The sequence below is a fragment of the Xenopus laevis genome, chromosome 2S, assembly GCF_017654675.1.
Source record: "Xenopus laevis strain J_2021 chromosome 2S, Xenopus_laevis_v10.1, whole genome shotgun sequence".
Classification (NCBI taxonomy): Eukaryota; Metazoa; Chordata; class Amphibia; order Anura; family Pipidae; genus Xenopus; species Xenopus laevis.
In genome coordinates, this window is record NC_054374.1 from 130,718,085 (window position 1) to 130,738,464 (window position 20,380).

General features: G+C 39.5%; 1 protein-coding gene across 1 annotated transcript in view; it reads right to left on the bottom strand.

Annotated features, from left to right (window-relative positions):
- Positions 1–1,810, bottom strand: part of myo1a.S (myosin IA S homeolog) — a 55,084-nt gene extending 53,274 nt beyond the window's left edge. The window contains exon 1 of the mRNA XM_018250054.2: positions 1,652–1,810. The gene's annotated coding sequence lies outside the window, so the exon portion shown is untranslated. The remainder of the gene's footprint in view (positions 1–1,651) is intronic.
- Between the last annotated feature and the right edge of the window lie 18,570 nt (positions 1,811–20,380).

The window sequence follows — 20,380 nt, forward strand, 5'->3', positions numbered from 1 at the left end:
GAAGCAGCGGCTGCAGGTGGGCCCAGGATGTACTGGGCCCTAATTTATATATAATTTCAATAAATATTGGTAAAACAGATCAACCTCTAGACATTTTGAGGGCCTGAAAATTATTTGCTGTGGCCCAGTAATACCTAGTTGCACCACTGCCAAGAACTCAGTTAAGTACAAATAATCATAACTAATGCTGGAAAGAGAAATTTACAGCATATCTGCTGTCTCACTTTAAAAAAAAAATTGTCACTAAACAAAAAAAATTGTCATGCGTCAAAATTATTCAGACGCCCATTGACTTTAATGCATTTGGACCAAATAGTTGTGCATATAAAAATTGTCGCTCGCGTCAAAATTGACGTGCATCAAAATAATTTTTGGCCTTTTCGGCACAGATTCGCCCATCACTAATGTATAATTACAAGTTCTCTAATCGAAAGCCTATTTGTAGAATCCCCAAACAAAAATGTAACCTGCTCTCATTCATTTCTGGGATGGAATATTTTGGCTTCATGATGAGGCAACCTAAAAACTGCAATTTTCCTTCAGTTTTCCAGACTCAAACTGATTGGATTTACTAAGCACTCAGGCTGATTTATCGGAATGGCGTTGGACTGCTCAGTTGAACACGTGTTCACAGGCATCAGTTTTGCCAAATGTGTCAGTCATCTTATCATTTCTGCTGAAAGTCAGGAAAGTTTCAATAAACTGAAAAGTAGATGAAAGTGCAAGAAAACCTGCTGGATTCCCCATTTTCATTTATGATAAACCTGCCCCTGAGGGTTCAGCCAAATCCAAATCCTGAAAGTGTTTAGCCGAATTCTGAACTGAATTCAGAATTCAGACTATCTGGTGGTGCCAATACAATTTTCAGTTTCCATTCATGCTCAGAAAACAGGGGAACCATTTTCCGCGCATCTCCCTATGAATGATCTGTTCTTGCACGAACATTGTATTTAATAACTTGCTGCTCAGATGTGTGTATCTTATACATGAGTTTATATGTACCCTTGGGACTATGTTAATTGCTGTAACCATAGTACTTCTAATTAGATAAACAATGCAAATGGCCAGGATGTAAAGATTTAACTCACTGTGTGTCTAGATGGGCAACAAACCATACGTTTCCCATGTGCACGGAGGGAGAGCCACACATGAGCGTTGTTTCTTGTACAGAACAAAGTAGCACATTTTTTCATTGGTCGATATACACAAACATTGAGAATTCCATATGGAGTTCAGAGTCTAGTTTCAGCTCGGGAGGCACAGAAACATAAAGGTTACAGAAGCAGTCCGATCAATGTCAGGTTTCTTACAATGCATCTGGCATTTTCCCCAAGATATATTATCCTAAAATGCACAAAAACTTTTCATTTCTTCAACTAAAGCATATTTCAATATAATTTTCCCAAACTTTGGGAAAGATGATTATTTGGTAGTCATATTATTTAAGTATAATCTGGTCTTTTACAAAAGGAATACAAAAGAAAACTTGGTTTGCATTATTTTGCCAAGAAGAGGACTTATTTTTAATTGGGATATTCATTTGCTACAGGGCAAAAGCCAATAGAGGATCAAATCACCCCTATTATGATAGTCCCCCATTGGCTGTTTTAGGTTACTTAAAATGCCAAGCTTAGCAAAGTACAGTTCTTACCAGGCAGCAGCGCTTTGTGGTCTTGTTATATCTCCAGGTTCTGCGTTGGAGTCCCAGAAAAACCCAGTGCTTCTCAGAACAAAGCCTGAAGTGTTCTCAGCAAGAGCTGTCCATGGTGACTGGCAGCAAGAGTCACTGTCTGCCCCAAGTAAAAAGCTACACTCACAAAGCACTTCCTACACTTACCACACCTATTTCCTCATGCCCGGTATATGTGAGCCTGGGACACCCCCTGCCTGATACATCACAATATTACAAAGCAGGAAATCTGTGCACAATGTAAAGCTTTTGTGTGCTGAGATTTACAGCTTTTGTGCCACAGAAACCTGAAACCTGCTCCTGACACTCTAACAAAGAGGGACTATAATTAAGCCAATGAAGTGTCCATGTGGACAAATCATGGAACCATATGTGCAGGCGCTAGTCGTCACAGAGATGCTTTTTAATGCGCACACGTTGCAACTCCCTTCTGCTGTTGGCAGGATTCTGGGAGTTGTAATCCAGCTACAGTTAAAGGGCACCAGATCTTTTGAGAAGTTACAGTTCTATATGTTATTTGCACTATGCATATATTGAACCAGAATCTACACCTACTCACTGCTACTCATTTCAACTACTGTATGTTTGTAGCAGAAACTAAAGCAATTGCCCACCTTCTCTCCATGCTTAATGGGTAAGTAAAGTCTAAAATAGACTATGGCTAGAAATGCTGTATTTTGTATACTAAACATAAACTTACTGCACCACGAGCCTAATAAAACAAATGATTTATGCTTTCAAAGTTGGTCACAGGGGGTTACCATCTTGTAACTTTGTTAAACATCTTTGCAAGACCAAGACTTTTTGCACATGCTCAGTGTGGTCTGGGCTGCTTAGGGATCATCATAAATTATCAAAACAGCACAAGTCAAATAATATCAGAAGCTGATACTGCAAGACTGATTAGTAATCAGAATATGCAGACTGCACTGGGTCCTGTGTTTGTTGTGTAATCTAATGTGGATTTTATAGTTTTTGTATTGTTTAATACAAACTTTTTCCAACTCATATAGAATCCCAGTTTATCTGTTTAAATCTGGCTCCATGATCTTTGTCCCTGCAGTTGGAGTTGGAAACAGTAAAGGGGATGTAAAGGCAAAAATAAAATCCAATACAAATCTCTACACAGTCGACGACTGCTCTACAGGGAAACAAACAAAGCTGCTTGAGTTCTGCATGGCTGGAAAGTAAGGCGGGGACTCCCCCTGCTGTTCAAAAGTATGATTGTTTCCCTGCTCAGCAGTTAGGGACTGACAATTCCTATCCACAGCAGTAAATGAAGGGAGAATTTCACTGCATACAGTCAGGTTTGTTATAAAAAAAAACTGTACACATTTTTTAATTAAAGTATATTGGAGATAGGTTTCTTTTTCATTAAAGAAAGTAAAAATTGGATTTTATTTTTTGCCTTTACATGCCCTTTAAACCTTATCCCCCTAAATTACAGGGCCACCCCCCCTCTTTTAAATGCCATTCCTTTAAAGGTAAACAACATGTTTTGAAAAGCAGGAAACGGTATATATCAAATATCTGATTGTAATAGGAGGACCCCCCACCCTTGTTAAATAAACGTGTCCAACTGCAAACCTTCTCAGCTTGTTAACTTGTTCCTGAGAAAGGAACCTTAGTAATGCTGCAATTTAATCTCATTGAGTCATTAAGGGGATCACATTTCTTCTGCCTGTCTTAATGACTAACACAGCACAAGTCAAAGAATTTTATTGATCTAGCCAAAGAATAATGGCACTGTACATCAGAACAAATGGGTTATAAATAGCCTGCGTTAGAGGAATATTTGCTCAGTGCTATTTCAAACAAACCATGGTGAAGGCTGGCCAATGACCCCATCCTTTATGTCTGCTAGTAATGCCTTCTTAAGGGAAAATGACCCGTCGGGATTTATAACCATTTGAATTGGGATCCCTGGCTTAAGCCCAAGCTGTCTGAATATTTCACTAAAGTTTTGTGGAATTTGTGAACAATGTTGCTTTTTCGGCAGAAAACATTATCCAGCTTGGAGCAGCTGATTTCTGTTGTTTCCTATGACACAAAACTTGCAAGGCTGAGCAGAATTCTAGCTCGAAACCAGTTTGAAAAAGAACAAGCATTGTATTCATTTTAATGTAGGTCTATTGAGGCTTGAAAGTTGATTTAAACATTAATTTAAACATTAATTGTGCTTCTCTGAGCACCAGACCTCCCAACATTTTGGAAATAAAAAGAGGGACAATTCTTTTGAACACGCCCATTTTTGTGGACACACCCCCTAATTATCATGTTCATTTTACAAAATTTGGCAGGTTATGAAAGTTTGAACATTTTTTTTCAGTTATTACAGTTTTGCTAATAAAGTTGAATTGCCCTTTAACCCTTTGCCTGCCAAGCACGTACGGCGTACGTGCTGGCAGGCAAATGCTCAGGCTGCCAAGAACGTACATTGTACGTTCTTTAGCAGCTGAGCGCTCTCTCTGCTTCGGCGGCTTTTGCCGCCTCCGCAGAGAGTGGGGAGAGAAGACAGCCCCCTAGGCAACGAGGCTGGGGGGCTGTCAAGTCGGATCTGCGACTCGATTGTCGCAGATCCGACTTCAAAGTAGCAGACGCATCGCATGGAGCGTCTGCTACTACACTCACCTTCTTCCTGCCTGCAGAGCCGCCCACGCACTTCCTGCTGCGCAGCAACTCTGCAGACACGCTGCCAGGACTCCTCCAAAGAAGACAGCGATTCTCCTGCTCCAAAAACGGTAAGTGCACGTTTTTTTACACACTTACCTGCACCTACACATACTTACAGTACATTTATGCATTTTAGTAAAGATTGGAATTTTTTTAAATTTTTTTTTTTTTAATTTTAGCACACTTGGTCCCTTTTGTACAGTTATTTACACTTATTTACACTTATTTACATGTATTTGCACACTCAGATAACTTTTATTAGTGCACAAATATGTATACACAAACAGGTGTTTTTTTTTTTTTTTACGAATTCATTATACTGTTATCTTTTGTTTTTTTTGCCTAAAAACGTGTTATTTTGGCAGCGTGACTATTGGATAATCGATTTCGGCCACTAATTACGCTGTCAGAACAATTATTTTGTTATTTCATTGATTTACGCTATTTTTGTGGTTTTATTGCAATTTTATCCCTGCATTATTGTTCCCTATGTATCTTTAGTATCGTTTTGCTGTTTGGTGCTTTGGTATAGAAAGATAGATTTTACTTAGTTTGATCCGCCAAAATATGTGCTTTCCAAAAATATATGGGTTTCTGGGGGTCTTTTTACAGTTTGGGGGTCTTACGGCACATAACGTACAGTTAGGGTTCTCTTTTCTGCAGCTTAGTTGGCTAGCGTGAAAATTCATAGTTACGTTTTTCATTTGGGGTCCATACACAACACATACTTTGGTAAATCTATACATATTGGGCATCAAACTATTTATTAGACCTCTGACGTCCATATTTAGAGAGATTTTTCTTTGTACGTAAAACATTGTGTCCGATAAATGCGGCAAACTGCAACATTTTTAGGCGATTTTCAGAAATGTTGTAAAAACCTATATGTTTAGAAAAGCTTTGCAGTTTGGTAGTTTCGTGTAGAAAGACGTCGTTATCTTTGTTGGAATCGGCAGAATGTGTACTTTCCAAAAATGTATGGTTTTGGGGGGTCATTGCTGTTAGGAGGGTCTTGAGGCAAATAATATGAAGTCAAGGGTCTATGTTCACAGAAGGCGAATGGGCAGCGGAGAAAACTCATATTCACTATTTTTATTTGGGGTCCGCACATGCCAGCTGCCTTGGTATATCTATGCATATTGGGCATCAAACTGTTCAGTAGACCCTTGGCATCAATATTTATGGTGTTTTTACAATTGTATGTAAGAAATTGGGTGAGATAAATGCGGCCAATTGCAATATTTTTAGGTGATTTTCAGAAATGTAAAAACAGTTGCTTTTATCGCCAAATTTAGGAAAGGCTTGCGACTTGGTACTTTGGAGTACAAAGACATGCATACCCAATTTGGATTCGCAGGAATGTGTACTTTCCAAAAATATATGGTTTTATGGGGTGAACGCACTTTTTTCTACCTTTGCCCCCCCCAAAACAATGTAAATGTGTTGATTTTGCAGTACCTGAAATGACAGACCATATGGGGGTCTTTGTTTTGGGGCCCCTATACGCCACGTGCTTGGGTACACCTATACATATTGGGCATCAAACTGTTCAGAGGACCCCAGGCTTTCATATTTGGGGTGATTTGTCTTGATACCTAAAAGTATGTGGGTAATACAATGCTGCAGGGTCGAAATTTTGAAGTCATTTTTGGAAATGTCCCCCAAATCACCAAATTTAGGAATGGTTTGCGGCTTGGTACTTTGGAGTACAAAGACATGCATACCCAATTTAGATCCGTGGGAATGTGTACTTTCCGAAAATATATGGTTTTCTGGGGTGAACTTACTTTTTTCTACATTTTCCCCCCTCAAAACAATGTAAATGTGTTGATTTTGCAGTACCTGAAATGACAGACCATATGGGGGTCTTCGTTTTGGGGCCCCTATACGCCACGTGCTTGGGTACACCTATACATATTGGGCATCAAACTGTTCAGAGGACCCCAGGCTTTCATATTTGGGGTGATTTGTCTTGATACCTAAAAGTATGTGGGTAATACGATGCTGCAGGGTCGAAATTTTGAAGTCATTTTTGGAAATGTCCCCAAAATCACCAAATTTAGGAATGGTTTGCGGCTTGGTACTTTGTAGTAGAAAGACATGCATACCCAATTTAGATTCGTGGGAATGTGTACTTTCCGAAAATATATGGTTTTCTGTGGTGAACTTACTTTTTGCTACCTTTGCCCCCCCCAAAACGATGTAAATGTGTTGATTTTGCAGTACCTGAAATGACAGAACATACAAGGGGGGGTCTTCCTTTTAGGGCCCCTATATGCCACGTGCTTGGGTACACCTATACATATTGGGCATCAAACTGTTCAGAGGACCCTAGGCTTTCATATTTGGGATGATTTCTCTTGATACCTAAAAGTATGTGGGTAATACGATGCTGCAGAGTAGATATTTTGAGGTGATTTTTGGAAATGTCACCTAAATCACCAAATTTAGGAATGATTTGCGGCTTGGTACTTTGGCGTAGAAAGACATGCATACCCAATTTGGATTCGTTGGAATGTGTACTTTCCGAAAATATATGGTTTTCTGGGGTGAACTTACTGTTTTCTACTTTTGCCCCCCCCAAATCGATGTAAATGTGTTGATTTTGCAGTACCTGAAATGACAGACTATATGGGGGTCTTCATTTTAGGGCCCCTATATGCCACATGCTTGGGTACACCTATACATATTGGGCATCAAACTGTTCAGAGGACCCTAGGCTTTCATATTTGGGGTGATTTGTCTTGATACCTAAAAGTATGTGTGTAATACGATGCTGCAGGGTAGATATTTTGAGGTGATTTTTGGAAATGTCACCTAAAATCACCAAATTTAGGAATGATTTGCGGCTTGGTACTTTGGCGTAGAAAGACATGCATACCCAATTTGGATTCGTTGGAATGGTGTACTTTCCGAAAATATATGGTTTCTGGGGTGAACTTACTGTTTTCTACTTTTGCCCCCCCCAAATCGATGTAAATGTGTTGATTTTGCAGTACCTGAAATGACAGACTATATGGGGGTCTTCATTTTAGGGCCCCTATATGCCACATGCTTGGGTGCACCTATACATATTGGGCATCAAACTGTTCAGAGGACCCTAGGCTTTCATATTTGGGGTGATTTGTCTTGATACCTAAAAGTATGTGTGTAATAAGATGCTGCAGGGTAGATATTTTGAGGTGATTTTTGGAAATGTCACCTAAATCACCAAATTTAGGAATGATTTGCGGCTTGGTACTTTGGCGTAGAAAGACATGCATACCCAATTTGGATTCGTTGGAATGTGTACTTTCCGAAAATATATGGTTTTCTGGGGTGAACTTACTGTTTTCTACTTTTGCCCCCCCCAAATCGATGTAAATGTGTTGATTTTGCAGTACCTGAAATGACAGACTATATGGGGGTCTTCCTTTTGGGGCCCCTGTATGCCACGTGCTTGGGTACACCTATACATATCGGGCATCAAACTGTTCAGAGGACCCTAGGCTTTCATATTTGGGGTGATTTGTCTTGATACCTAAAAGTATGTGGGTAATACGATGCTGCAGGGTAGATATTTTGAGGTGATTTTTGGAAATGTCACCTAAAGCACCAAATTTAGGAATGGTTTGCGGCTTGGTACTTTGGCGTAGAAAGACATGCATACCCAATTTGGATTCGTTGGAATGTGTACTTTCCGAAAATATATGGTTTTCTGGGGTGAACTTACTGTTTTCTACTTTTGCCCCCCCCTAACGATGTAAATGTGTTGATTTTGCAGTACCTGAAATGACAGACTATATGGGGGTCTTCCTTTTGGGGCCCCTGTATGCCACGTGCTTGGGTACACCTATACATATTGGGCATCAAAACTGTTCAGAGGACCCTAGGCTTTCATATTTGGGGTGATTTCTCTTGATACCTAAAAGTATGTGGGTAATACGATGCTGCAGGGTAGATATTTTGAGGTGATTTTTTGGAAATGTCACCAAAATCACCAAATTTAGGAATGATTTGCGGCTTGGTACTTTGGCGTAGAAAGACATGCATACCCAATTTGAATTCGTGGGAATGTGTACTTTCCGAAAATATATGGTTTTCTGGGGTGAACTTACTGTTTTCTACTTTTGCCCCCCCAAAACAATGTAAATGTGTTGATTTTGCAGTACCTGAAATGTCAGACTATATGGGGGTCTTCCTTTTAGGGCCCCTATATGCCACATGCTTGGGTACACCTATACATATTGGGCATCAAACTGTTCAGAGGACCCCAGGCTTTCATATTTGGGGTGATTTGTCTTGATACCTAAAAGTATGTGGGTAATACGATGCTGCAGGGTCGAAATTTTGAAGTCATTTTTGGAAATGTCCCCAAAATCACCAAATTTAGGAATGGTTTGCGGCTTGGTACTTTGGAGTACAAAGACATGCATACCCAATTTAGATCCGTGGGAATGTGTACTTTCCGAAAATATATGGTTTTCTGGGGTGAACTTACTTTTTTCTACATTTGCCCCCCTCAAAACAATGTAAATGTGTTGATTTTGCAGTACCTGAAATGACAGACCATATGGGGGTCTTCGTTTTGGGGCCCCTATACGCCACGTGCTTGGGTACACCTATACATATTGGGCATCAAACTGTTCAGAGGACCCCAGGCTTTCATATTTGGGGTGATTTGTCTTGATACCTAAAAGTATGTGGGTAATACGATGCTGCAGGGTCGAAATTTTGAAGTCATTTTTGGAAATGTCCCCAAAATCACCAAATTTAGGAATGATTTGCGGCTTGGTACTTTGGCGTAGAAAGACATGCATACCCAATTTAGATTCAGGGGAATGTGTACTTTCCGAAAATATATGGTTTTCTGGGGTGAACGTACTGTTTTCTACCTTTGCCGCCCCCCAAAACGATGTAAATGTGTTGATTTTGCAGTATCTGAAATTACAGAACAAACGGGGGGTCTTCCTTTTGGGGCCTCCTATGCCACGTGCTTGGGTACATCTATTCATATTGGGCATCAAACTGTTCAGTGGACCCAGGATTTTATATTTGGGGTGTTTTACATTGATACCTAATGATGTGTGGGAGATATGTTGCTGTAGAGTGGAAGCTTTGAGGTCATTTTTCAAAAAATTCACCAATTTCTATAAAACACTATAACTTTAGGAAACAATTGCAACTTGGTGGTTTGGAGTACAAAGATATTTCTACCCATTTTTGATTCACCAGAATCTGTTCTTTCTAGTAATGGGTAGTTTTCTTGGGTAAACCTACTGTTAGTGGAATGTTTGGCCTTGAAATCAAAAGTATGCCGTTTGGGGAGTGTTGCTTTGGAAATTTGGTTGTGTACTGCTTGTAGATTTTGAGCTATACAAGTGAGAAATCTCCATAAAACTATATATATTTGGTATTGTCGCGTTCAGGAGACATAGACCTTTCTAAATCAGCTGTGTTCTCGTACGTAAAATGAATGATGTTTCTGATATATGTGATTGTTCTTCGTGCAACATGATTTTTTTCATTTTATTTGACACTTAGAATCCAATATTTTTTTAGAGAAGTAGAATTACACCAAAATTCTTGCATATTGTGAAAGTTCAGGTTGTCCTGAAAAAAACAATATATTGTTTTCCTGGGTTAACTAAAAGACCACCCCAGGAAAGGCCCTTAAAGTGAAAGAGTGCAAAATATCTAAAAACTGCTTGGCAGTAGATGTTCGCATCTAGGACAAAACGGCTGGCAGGGAAAGGGTTAAGCTGTGAGTCTAACTTCTCCCAAGGGACTTGTTATCTTATATTTTTTCAATTACTTATTTGCTTATCTCAAAATTGTTACAAAAGTATCTGATCTGCAGCTGTTTTGAGCTCTCTGCTAAAAGCCAATTATGTTAGAAACTTTGTTTATTTTTCTGGCTGTTCAGTGCAGAGAAAATCGGGACTTTCCAGTACAAACAAAGGACTGTGGGTTGAGCTGTCAAAAGAGGGACTGTCCCTCTAAAAACGAGACAGTTGGGAGGTATGGAGCACTTTTGCTGTTTACATTCATTTTCTTTTCTTAGTTGTTTCTGAGATATTAGCAGTTTCAAACTGCTAATACCAGGATTGCAGCTCTCTTTTAATGGCAGAATGGCAGCAACCCTAGGGTTATGTGACTATGCAGCAAGTTAGGCCCACTGACATTTTGCCTTTCATACAGAACTGCTGAGCCAAAAAGTCTTGTATGAGCAATCTAAATCTGCAAATATCCCAGAAACACAAAAATGTTCATGTAAATTGCAAAGGTAAGCTAACATCATTTTTTTCTGTGTTTAGATCCCCTTTAGATTCCCAAGTAAAAATGGCCAAAATGTAAAATAAAAATTAATGAACATTGTGGGGCACGTTTACTTTGCTCGAGTGAAGGAATAGAATAAAAAAAAACTTTTTTTGGCTACTTCGACCTTCGACTACGACTTTGAATCGAATGATTCGAACTAAAAATCGTTCGAATATTCGACCATTCGATAGTCGAAGTACTGTCTCTTTAAAAAAAAACTTTGACCCCCTACTTCGCCACCTAAAACCTACCGAGGTGCAATGTTAGCCTATGGGGAAGGTCCCCATAGCCTTTCCTATGTTTTTTTGGTCGTAGAAAAATCGTTCGATCGATGGATTAAAATCCTTCGAATCGTTCGATTCGAAGGATTTAATCGTTCGATCAAGCGATTTTTCATTCGATCGAACTAATAGCAGTAAATCCTTCGACTTCGATATTCGAAATCGAAGGATTTACATTCCTTCACAATGTGATGTGATCACTGACTTGGACAACAAACAATGTCCTGATTGTTTCCATAATAGTTCTATTGTGATCATTAGGAAATTACGGTTGTGTCTTTATGATGCAATGCTAAATTAGGATTGTGATAGGACTGTGATGTCACTAGTACCAAAGTGTAGCATAACTATAATGCTATTGTGATATCTTAGTGACAATGGACGGTGAATTAAAAATATTTTGCTAAAATTAAAATGGAACACATATGATAAATGTTATTTTAATTCAGAATGAGTGGGGGTTAATTCGGGGCATAGCAGTGGGTACAATTTATACCCCATCAGTAGGGCTCACAGGAGTTGCTGCAGATGATATAAGGAAATGTAAAGGTAGGAGTGTGAGAGGCACATTTCCTGGTGGGGGGTGGTGGCCTGGATGAAGTTCTTGTACCTGGTCCCATAGTCCCCTAGTAACACAACTGTTAACAGTAATATTATATTGACAAGGACTTTGATGCCATACATACTCCTCTTATAACATAGTGCCCACCTTAATCCTTCACCCTCATTTCAGGGGGAAAGAACAGATTCAGGAAAATGGTAGGAAGCTAAAAGGGGCATTGGTGTCTATCTTGTACTACACAAAGCATCCAAAAGCAGATTGGATGAAGCAGCTCTGTAAACCATGGCACACATAATCTTTTATTCATTTATTTACTATAGCTGTGTAAACAGTAGAAAACAGAGGGGACAATTAAAGGGGAACTATCGTGAAAATGGAAATTTATTATTCAACTTCAGCATACTGAAATAAAAAGTTTTCTAAATATAAATAATGAAATATTCTGTACTGTTTGTGAAATAATCAAGTTTGTGTTCACTATCCCTCTATCAGCATTTGTTTCTCTTCATTCTCTCTTCATGCAGGAGTTGGGTGTCAGATATTCAGTACAGTAAGACAGTAAGACAGGTATGGGTTATTGTTCCTGGGCAAACATAGTGTATTTTTATTACATAACATCAGTATATCTCATGCAGTACAAGGATTCAGCCTAACTCAGCCTAACTGACCTTCACTCTGGACTTTCAGAATTATTTAGGAAAAACATATGTGCATTCTCTCCCACTCTTCTCTTAAAGTGGCCATACACAAGCCGATAAAACCTGCCAACTCAGCCCCTCCAGACACAGTTGGACGCTTACTGGTCTGTATATGAGCATCTCAATGGGCCTGCCAGGTCTATATCTGGCCAGAAATTGAGCAGATATCAACGAGATATGTATGAAAATCCCATTGGATAAGGAGCGTATTGGCATATTCATTGTACTGGGTTTCAGGCTGTCACCCCAAGTCACTGTCTCACACTACCCTACCATGACCAACTGACCATGTCTAGGAGGAAGAAAATCTACATGATTCTGCACCCACGTTTATAATTTGCAGGAGACCTAGTAAGCTGCCAGGAGGGATATTAGCTGGGCATTTGCATTCAATTGTCCTTAACTGTACAGCCATACACACACTGAAATAGTTGCATTGACTGCAGTAGATGCTTTGGGAACATTTTTATCCATGTGAAAAACTGCAGTTTTCAGAGATAGTAGATCTCACGCAACTTCGTTATTGAACTTTAAACTTTGTGAGCCTGCCTAAATGTCAGATTATGGCAACAAGTTTCAGTGAAGGCTCTAGGGCTGCTCTATTATACTGTATACAGCAATTTATTTTTCTATAGTTACATATGTTCAGCTTCCCGCAATGCCCCACCCATCAGAACATAAAGGGTAGTTCAGGGTCCACGAATAGCAATAAACAGGTTGCGAGCTTAGCACAGCACCCAAGGCTGGAGCAAAGTTCCTATGCAGGTATCCACTGGCACAGCAAATAATATTATTACAGGGTAAGGTACAAATTGTATTGCACATCTTATCCAGTCTAATACCCCCACTCCCACAGGCATTTATGGCTTGGGTTATTAAGCATGTATTTGTGCCACTTAATGATGGCTTGCTTTTGAATTTAAGTTTTTCTTTATTATTATAAAGCCTATGACACTTAGTTTTTCAGCATGGCACCAAAGCACCCATTACTACTACACACTGGCACCTTGCAAATGTAAAATGACATTTCTGGTGATTACTCTATGGAAGTAGCAGGGACTTATTCTGTGCTCTTTGGCATCCTGATGAAAAATGAGTCTGTTCCATGAGACATTAGCCTACACCAGTGATCCCCAACCAGTGGCTCATGAGCAACTCCAACCCCTTGGATGTTGCTCCCAGTGGCCTCAGAGCTGGAGCTTATTTTTTAATTCCAGGCTTGGAGGCAAGTTTTGGTTGAATAAAAACCAAGTGTACTGCCAGAGTCTTGTGTACGCAGCCAGTCCACATAGTAGCTACCAAATAACCAATCACAGGCCTTATTTGGCACCCCAGGAATTTTTTTCATTCTTGTGTTGCTCCCCAACTCTTTTTACAATTAAATGTGGCTCATGGGTAAAAAAAGTTGGGGACCCCATGCCTACATTCTGCTGATTTTAGAGGGGAAAATACCTTTAAATTAACTTTTAAAATTTTACTGGGTTTCTTATGAATTTTTGTAGGATGCACATTTTTATGATTTTTTAATTGTGTTCATCTCCAGTGCAAATGCTACCTGGCTGTAGAATTCATGACAAGCGAGGGGTATACCAGGGGATGCCAATGTCCCTATGGGGCGGCAATGTGCAAAAAATAGTACTTCTTCTCTACTATGTTGTGCTCTACCCACAATGAATAAATAGGTATACGGTATGGGACCTGTTATCCAGAATGCTCGGGACCTGGGGTTTTCCGGATAACGTATCTTTCCGTAATTTGGGTCTTCATGCCTTAAGTCTACTAGAAATTCATTTAAACATTAAATAAACCCAATAGGCTGGTTTTGCTTCCAATAAGGATTAATTATATTTTAGTTTGGATCATGTACAAACTACTGTTTTATTATCACGGAGAAAAAGGAAATCATTTATAAAAATCTGGATTATTTGGATAAAATGGAGTCTATGGGAGACGGCCATTCTCTAATTCGGAGCTTTCTGGATATCGGGTTTCCGGATAAGGGATCCTATACCTCTATTATATATATTGTGCTTTTTTGTTAATAAATCTTTCTAACGAATGCAGAATATTAAAACTTTAAAAAAAAGTTTCATTTGCCTGTTTGGTTCTTGAAAGCAACTATGGGAGAAAGAGAAACGTTGTCAGACAATTATGTATTAAACCCCTACTGTGAATGGAAATTTCTAGCCATACAGAAACCTTTCCTTAAACTTGAATATCTCACTCTCTTTAAAACATTTTATGTTAATAGTAATCTAATTTCAGAGAAAATAGAATCCTTTTTTATCTGCAAAATTGATATCTAGATTACATGAAATCAGGGAAAAGTTGTCCTTTCTCAGAGGAAGGGGTTGTGTCCTGTAGATAAGGCAGAGTTATGGAAAGCCATGGTTGTTAAACAGCTAAATGTATCCTACGGCACTGGTAAATGGGGAGGTTAATTTATGAAGGCCTTGCACATAAGAGATATCATTGCATTAGGATCGATGTGGTTGTAAATCAGTCTTGGTTAAGGTAAAGCCTAGGAAATCTGGCCTTTCAGGTAGAGTGCAATATTTCCTTGCTTAAGTCACTACTGTGTTCCGTAACTTCTTCCCTCTTAACTGTTATAATTAATAAGAATAGCTAGATTTCAACTCTTGTGCTGAGAATTCTATAAATATGACTATATCTGACGGATGAATACCATCCTCTGAAATTTCTAGGGTTTTCCTGGACTATTTTTAGTGACATGGAGGCATGCAAGGTGTGCAAAAATGTAGTATTTTAGCGCTGTTACAGGGTTACTCCCACAGGGTAATTTTCGATGTCAATCTGTTGCATTTTGCTCTAAATACTTCTAAATGAAATTCTTCCTCAGCGCGGCCATTGCAAGATGTTGGAAGAAAGGCTTGATGCGGGGGAAATGTAACTTACAATACATATTTCATACGAGGAAAGATGAGATATATTGACCAGAAGTGATAAATAAAAAGAGGTGACAGCTAATAGTCAACCAAGTAGTTTTTGAGTAATGGTATAGCAAAGTTTAAGCAAGTATAAGGCTCATGTATCCACAAGAATATTCTCACCAGTAGAGGGGCACCCTAGTGAAATGGATTCCCTCCAGTGGAAGCATCTCAGGGAAGAAAATAGGGACCATGGACCCTACACTTGGGCAGCTGTGGCCTGGGAGTTCACATTCCACACAGGTCCTGACTGGCAATCTGTCCGTTCTGGCAAATGCCAGAGGGGCTGCTGTCAGATGCCATAGAAAGTCTCCATTAAGTGGGCTGGTGGGGGGCTGTTTGAGCCTCTCTGTATTTGGAATACCGGGGCCTATTTTGACTCCCAGTCCAGACCTGATTCCACATAACTTTTTGATAAAGCGGATACCAACTGGGGAACTTCCCTTTCACAGGGCATAAGACTTGGGAGAATTAATACTTTAAGTTCCCAACAGATATTTACACTTCCTTGCCTCTTTGGAGTGCAACTTTCTGTACCAGTAGTCCTAATTGCCCAATACTGTGTTTCTGTTACATGCCCATAGCTTTTTTCATTTATCATCCAGGCTATGGAGTGGGAAAGTAAACACTGTGCAAAGCCTTAAAGGGATCCTGTCATAGGAAAACATGTTTTTTTTCAAAACGCATCAGTTAATAGTGCTACTCCAGCAGAATTCTGCACTGAAATACATTTCTCAAAAGAGCAAACAGATTTTTTTTATATTCAATTTTGAAATCTGACATGGGGCTAGACATTTTGTCAATTTCCCAGCTGCCCCCAGTCATGTGACTTGTGCCTGCACTTTAGGAGAGAAATGCTTTCTGGCAGGCTGCTGTTTTTCCTTCTCAATGTAACTGAATGTGTCTCAGTGAGACATGGGTTTTTACTATTGAGTGCTGTTCTTAGATCTACCAGGCAGCTGTTATCTTGTGTTAGGGAGCTGCTATCTGGTTACCTTCCCATTGTTCTTTTGTGTGGCTGCTGGGGGGGAAAAGGGAGGGGGGGAGATATCACTCCAACTTGCAGTGCAGCATTAAAGAGTGATTGAAGTTTATCAGAGCACAAGTCACATGACTTGGGGCAGCTGGGAAATTGACAATATGTCTAGCCCCATGTCAGATTTCAAAATTGAAAATAAAAAATTCCCATGACAGTATCCCTTTAACACAACTGAACAACACTGAAACAAACCTTCAGTTGACAATAAGTTTTATTTTTCCTAACAGAGTGGGAATGAGCCATAACAGAGTCAACCTGTGCCCTTCCAGCGCTTTATGAACTACAGCTCCTGGAACGCCGTAAGATCATAGGATGCTGGGAGATGAAAGTCAGACATATATATGGATATAATACACAGAGTAAGAGCTTAGGTATTGCACAAAAAGCTGTAGAGCACATGTGATCCTGATGATCTCCTCCAGTTCCAATCACCTACTAGCACACAAAAGTGGTATGTAGTCTAACAAACAAGTGCCATATTATAAAAGAACAAAACCACCCAACTATGGGTGCTACCGACAGCCAGGCTATTTCATTTTTTGCTAGACCTATACATTAAGGTGATTTTAATTAAAGTTATTTGTAAATACTATTGTAAGCAGTGTCTGTCTGGCTGTTTCTATCATCTGATTTGGTGGGACTCGTAAAACAATGTAGAAGAATCCTGCTGAGTAACACACCGTAGATCTGCTCGAATAGCATGTTACATTACTGGTTTTATAGCTGCCCATAACTTGGGGTGTTGGTCTTGCTGTTTATGCTGTGGTCAATATAATCAACTCATATATTTTTGAGGTAATTGGGAAATCTCCATCTTTGTGAATGGGGTGGAGGGACTGAACCAGAGGTATGGATGTATGATCAGGTTTGGCAGAAACGTTATGTATCAGCCATAACTGTAAGATTAAAAAAGAGTCGGAAGTCTGTTTACATTGGGGCAGATTTACTAAATTTCGAATGGTAAATTTGAATTTTCGTATTTTTTTTTTGTTCAAAACTCACAAATTTGAAGTTTAAAACCACCAACTCGAATTTGAATATGAGATTTATCCCACCTTGACCCTGGTGACAGTTCTAATATGAATATTCACCACCTAAAATTCGCGAGTTCATGTAAAATTCAAAGGTCTGTTGAACCATTTGAAGATGCTAATTTCCTTCCTGACAGTTTTTTCAGAGGGAAACTTGATTAGAATTTGATTTGATCGAATGTTAGATGAGTTTTTTCATAAATAACCTCCCATTTGAGTGAGTACATTCAAATTTATTAGAGTAAGAAAAACAACAACTATCACCCCTTAAACAGGCTTAACCTAAAGCCCTGATGCCCTGCTCTGTTATATTGACATGTAGATGAACGTTTGCTCCTAATGTGGAAGAACTACAGCACTAAGACTATATGCATGTCCAAATATACACTCTAGATTAAAGCCTGATGGCACTGGTATCAGTAGCAACAAGAATTCCCTGCCTAGCGAATGAGCTGCATAAGCCTACAGCTCTGGTGGAAGAAGAATATGAGACACTTTAAAAAAAGATTCTAGTTTAATCTTTATATCCATACATTCCAGAGGTAAAGCTCATACATGAACTGATTATGGAAAGGTCACCATCCCAACAAGTCTTATATAATCAAGGTCAAAAGTGAAATATCATTCCATTATCTGTTGCTTTTACATACGGTGATAGGATGAAGAACAGTCATCTAACCATTGCTCACATAGCAAAGGATTTAACAGCAGCAGTAGGTGAAAATACGTTTACAATGTAGTTATAAAAACCCATGAGTAAAGATATTTCATTTTGAGATGATTTGAGAGGGGATGGATAAAATGGGGAAGTCTAGAGGTAAAACAGAACTTTAAAGCATGTAAGTGCTAAGCTGCAGGATGGACCCTGGACAAAGGCAACTTATACAAGTATATTGGAGAGGTACGGTAGGTACATAGCAAAGTGACACTATCAGCCTTTCTTTATAAAGTCAACATATTGAGCAGTGCTTATGTTTAATCATTTACACCAGTCTCTGCCCTAATGGAGCTTACAATCTAATCTCCCTACCAGAGACGCTTAATCATACACACACCCATCCACACTAGTGTCCAATGACATCACAGGCCAACTAACCTGTAGTTAAAGAGACAACAGAAAAAAAGGGAATATACCATAAAAATATATGCTTAGTTTGTCATTACCTGTTGTTAATACAGATATTTTAGGTATCTTTTATCTAGATTTACACAGTCTATACATAAATGTATACACACACACGCACATAATGTATATATGTATACTGTATATACATACATAATTCGTTATTGTTCACCTCTAATTATATTACCACTTGTATCTGGGGGTCATTTATAAACAGTGGGCAAATTTGCTTTTGGGCTGTAACCCATGGCAACCAGATGACTGCTTTCAGTACTCAACCTGCAGCTGGCTGAAAAAAAGCTAACCACTGATTGGTTGCTATGGGTTACTGCCCAGGTGCAAATTTGCCCACAATATCCTATTCAAAAAGAGGCAATACTACTATGCCCAACTCAACCTTATATACTACCTTTTAGATATCCATCATACCTGCCACATAGGTGTAAGGCACCCCGGGAGACTGGCGCACATTCACACCTTCAGACGTGCGGGCCCCGGGTTCCTCTAGCAACAATCTGCCAAAAATGCGAATGTGCAATGATATCATCAGCGGTGACGGTGCATCATGGCGTTGGCGGACTCGCTGATGTCACATATTGGCACCAAATTCAAATGGCGTTTTTTGTTGGTTTTCAATTGCCCAAGCTGGTTTTCAGTATTTCTGACACCGGTCATGCTATTCCTGCAATCCGTATTGGTTTTTGACTCCTGCCTGGTTATAGAGTTCTGATTCTTGCCGCCTGTCATTGACCCTTGCCTAGACACGACTGACCTTGCCTGAACCTTTTGTACCGCGCTTCTGACCACTTTGGCCTTGGGTAGGATCTCTGCCTGCTCCGCAGCAGAAAGCCCGGGGCCCCAAAAGGGCGTTGGTGAACACCGGAGTTAGTAGGGCACTCTTACTACACCTAAGGGGTAGGTTCTGGCAGTTACGGGCTTCTCTATACTACTGACCCTAACAATGTGATGAACTTAAGCAGACCCACACAAGACGTCTCCAGTGGGACTTCTAGAAGCTGCCCTGTTCCTTAGTGACACTCACATCTTTTATGTGTTTTTTCCCCCTTGTCCTCTCTAGAAGGCACAACAATCATGGGTATTCGAGATGCACCAAATCCACTATTTTGGTTTTCAGTCAAATCCAGAATCCTTTCATTACGGATTTGGCAGCATCCTGAATTGAATCTGAACCCTAATTCCCATAGGCAAATGAGGACAAGAAAGGGTTAAAAAAACCGGTGGGGTTAATTTATCAACACTGGGCAAATTTGCCAACAGGCAGTTACTTATAGCACCCAATCAGGGATTAGCTTTTTAAAGCCAGCAAGTAAACCAATGAATGTAGCATTGTGTTACTGCCCATGGGCAAATTTGGCCAGTGCTGATAAATGACCACCAGTGTGCAAAACCCCCACACATACAATTTTTTTGTTCATACAACAGAAAGTCATGTGATTAAAGGATTCGGTTCGGCCAGGCCAAATATTGCTGAAAAAGGCAGAGCCCCAGCCAAATCCTGGACAGTGCATTGCTAATGGGTATATAAACAATGGTAGAAGAAAATTATCAGTTCAGGTATGCGACTTGTTATACAGAATGCTCAGGACATGGTATTTTCCAAATAACGGATCTTTCCATAATTTGGATCTTCATACCTTAGCTCTACTAGATAATCATGTAAACATTAAATAACCCTAATAGGCTGGTTTTGCTAAGGATTAATTATATCTTAGTTTGGATCAAGTGGCTTAATATAGAAGTAAAGAAATTATTACGAAAGAAGAAAAAGGCATTTAAAAACTACAAGTCTGTTGGGACAGAAGCTGCATTTAATCAATATAAACACTTTAAGAAATGTAAATCAGCAATCCGGAAGGAAAAGAAAGGCAATGAAAAGTGAATTGCGGCTGAGGCTAAGACTAACCCCAAAACGTTTTTTTAGTATATTAATAGTAAAAAGATGCAGGTTGAGAGTGTTGCTCCTTTAAATAATGGTACCAGTATGGTTGTAACAGATCAGTTCTTTTCTTCAGGG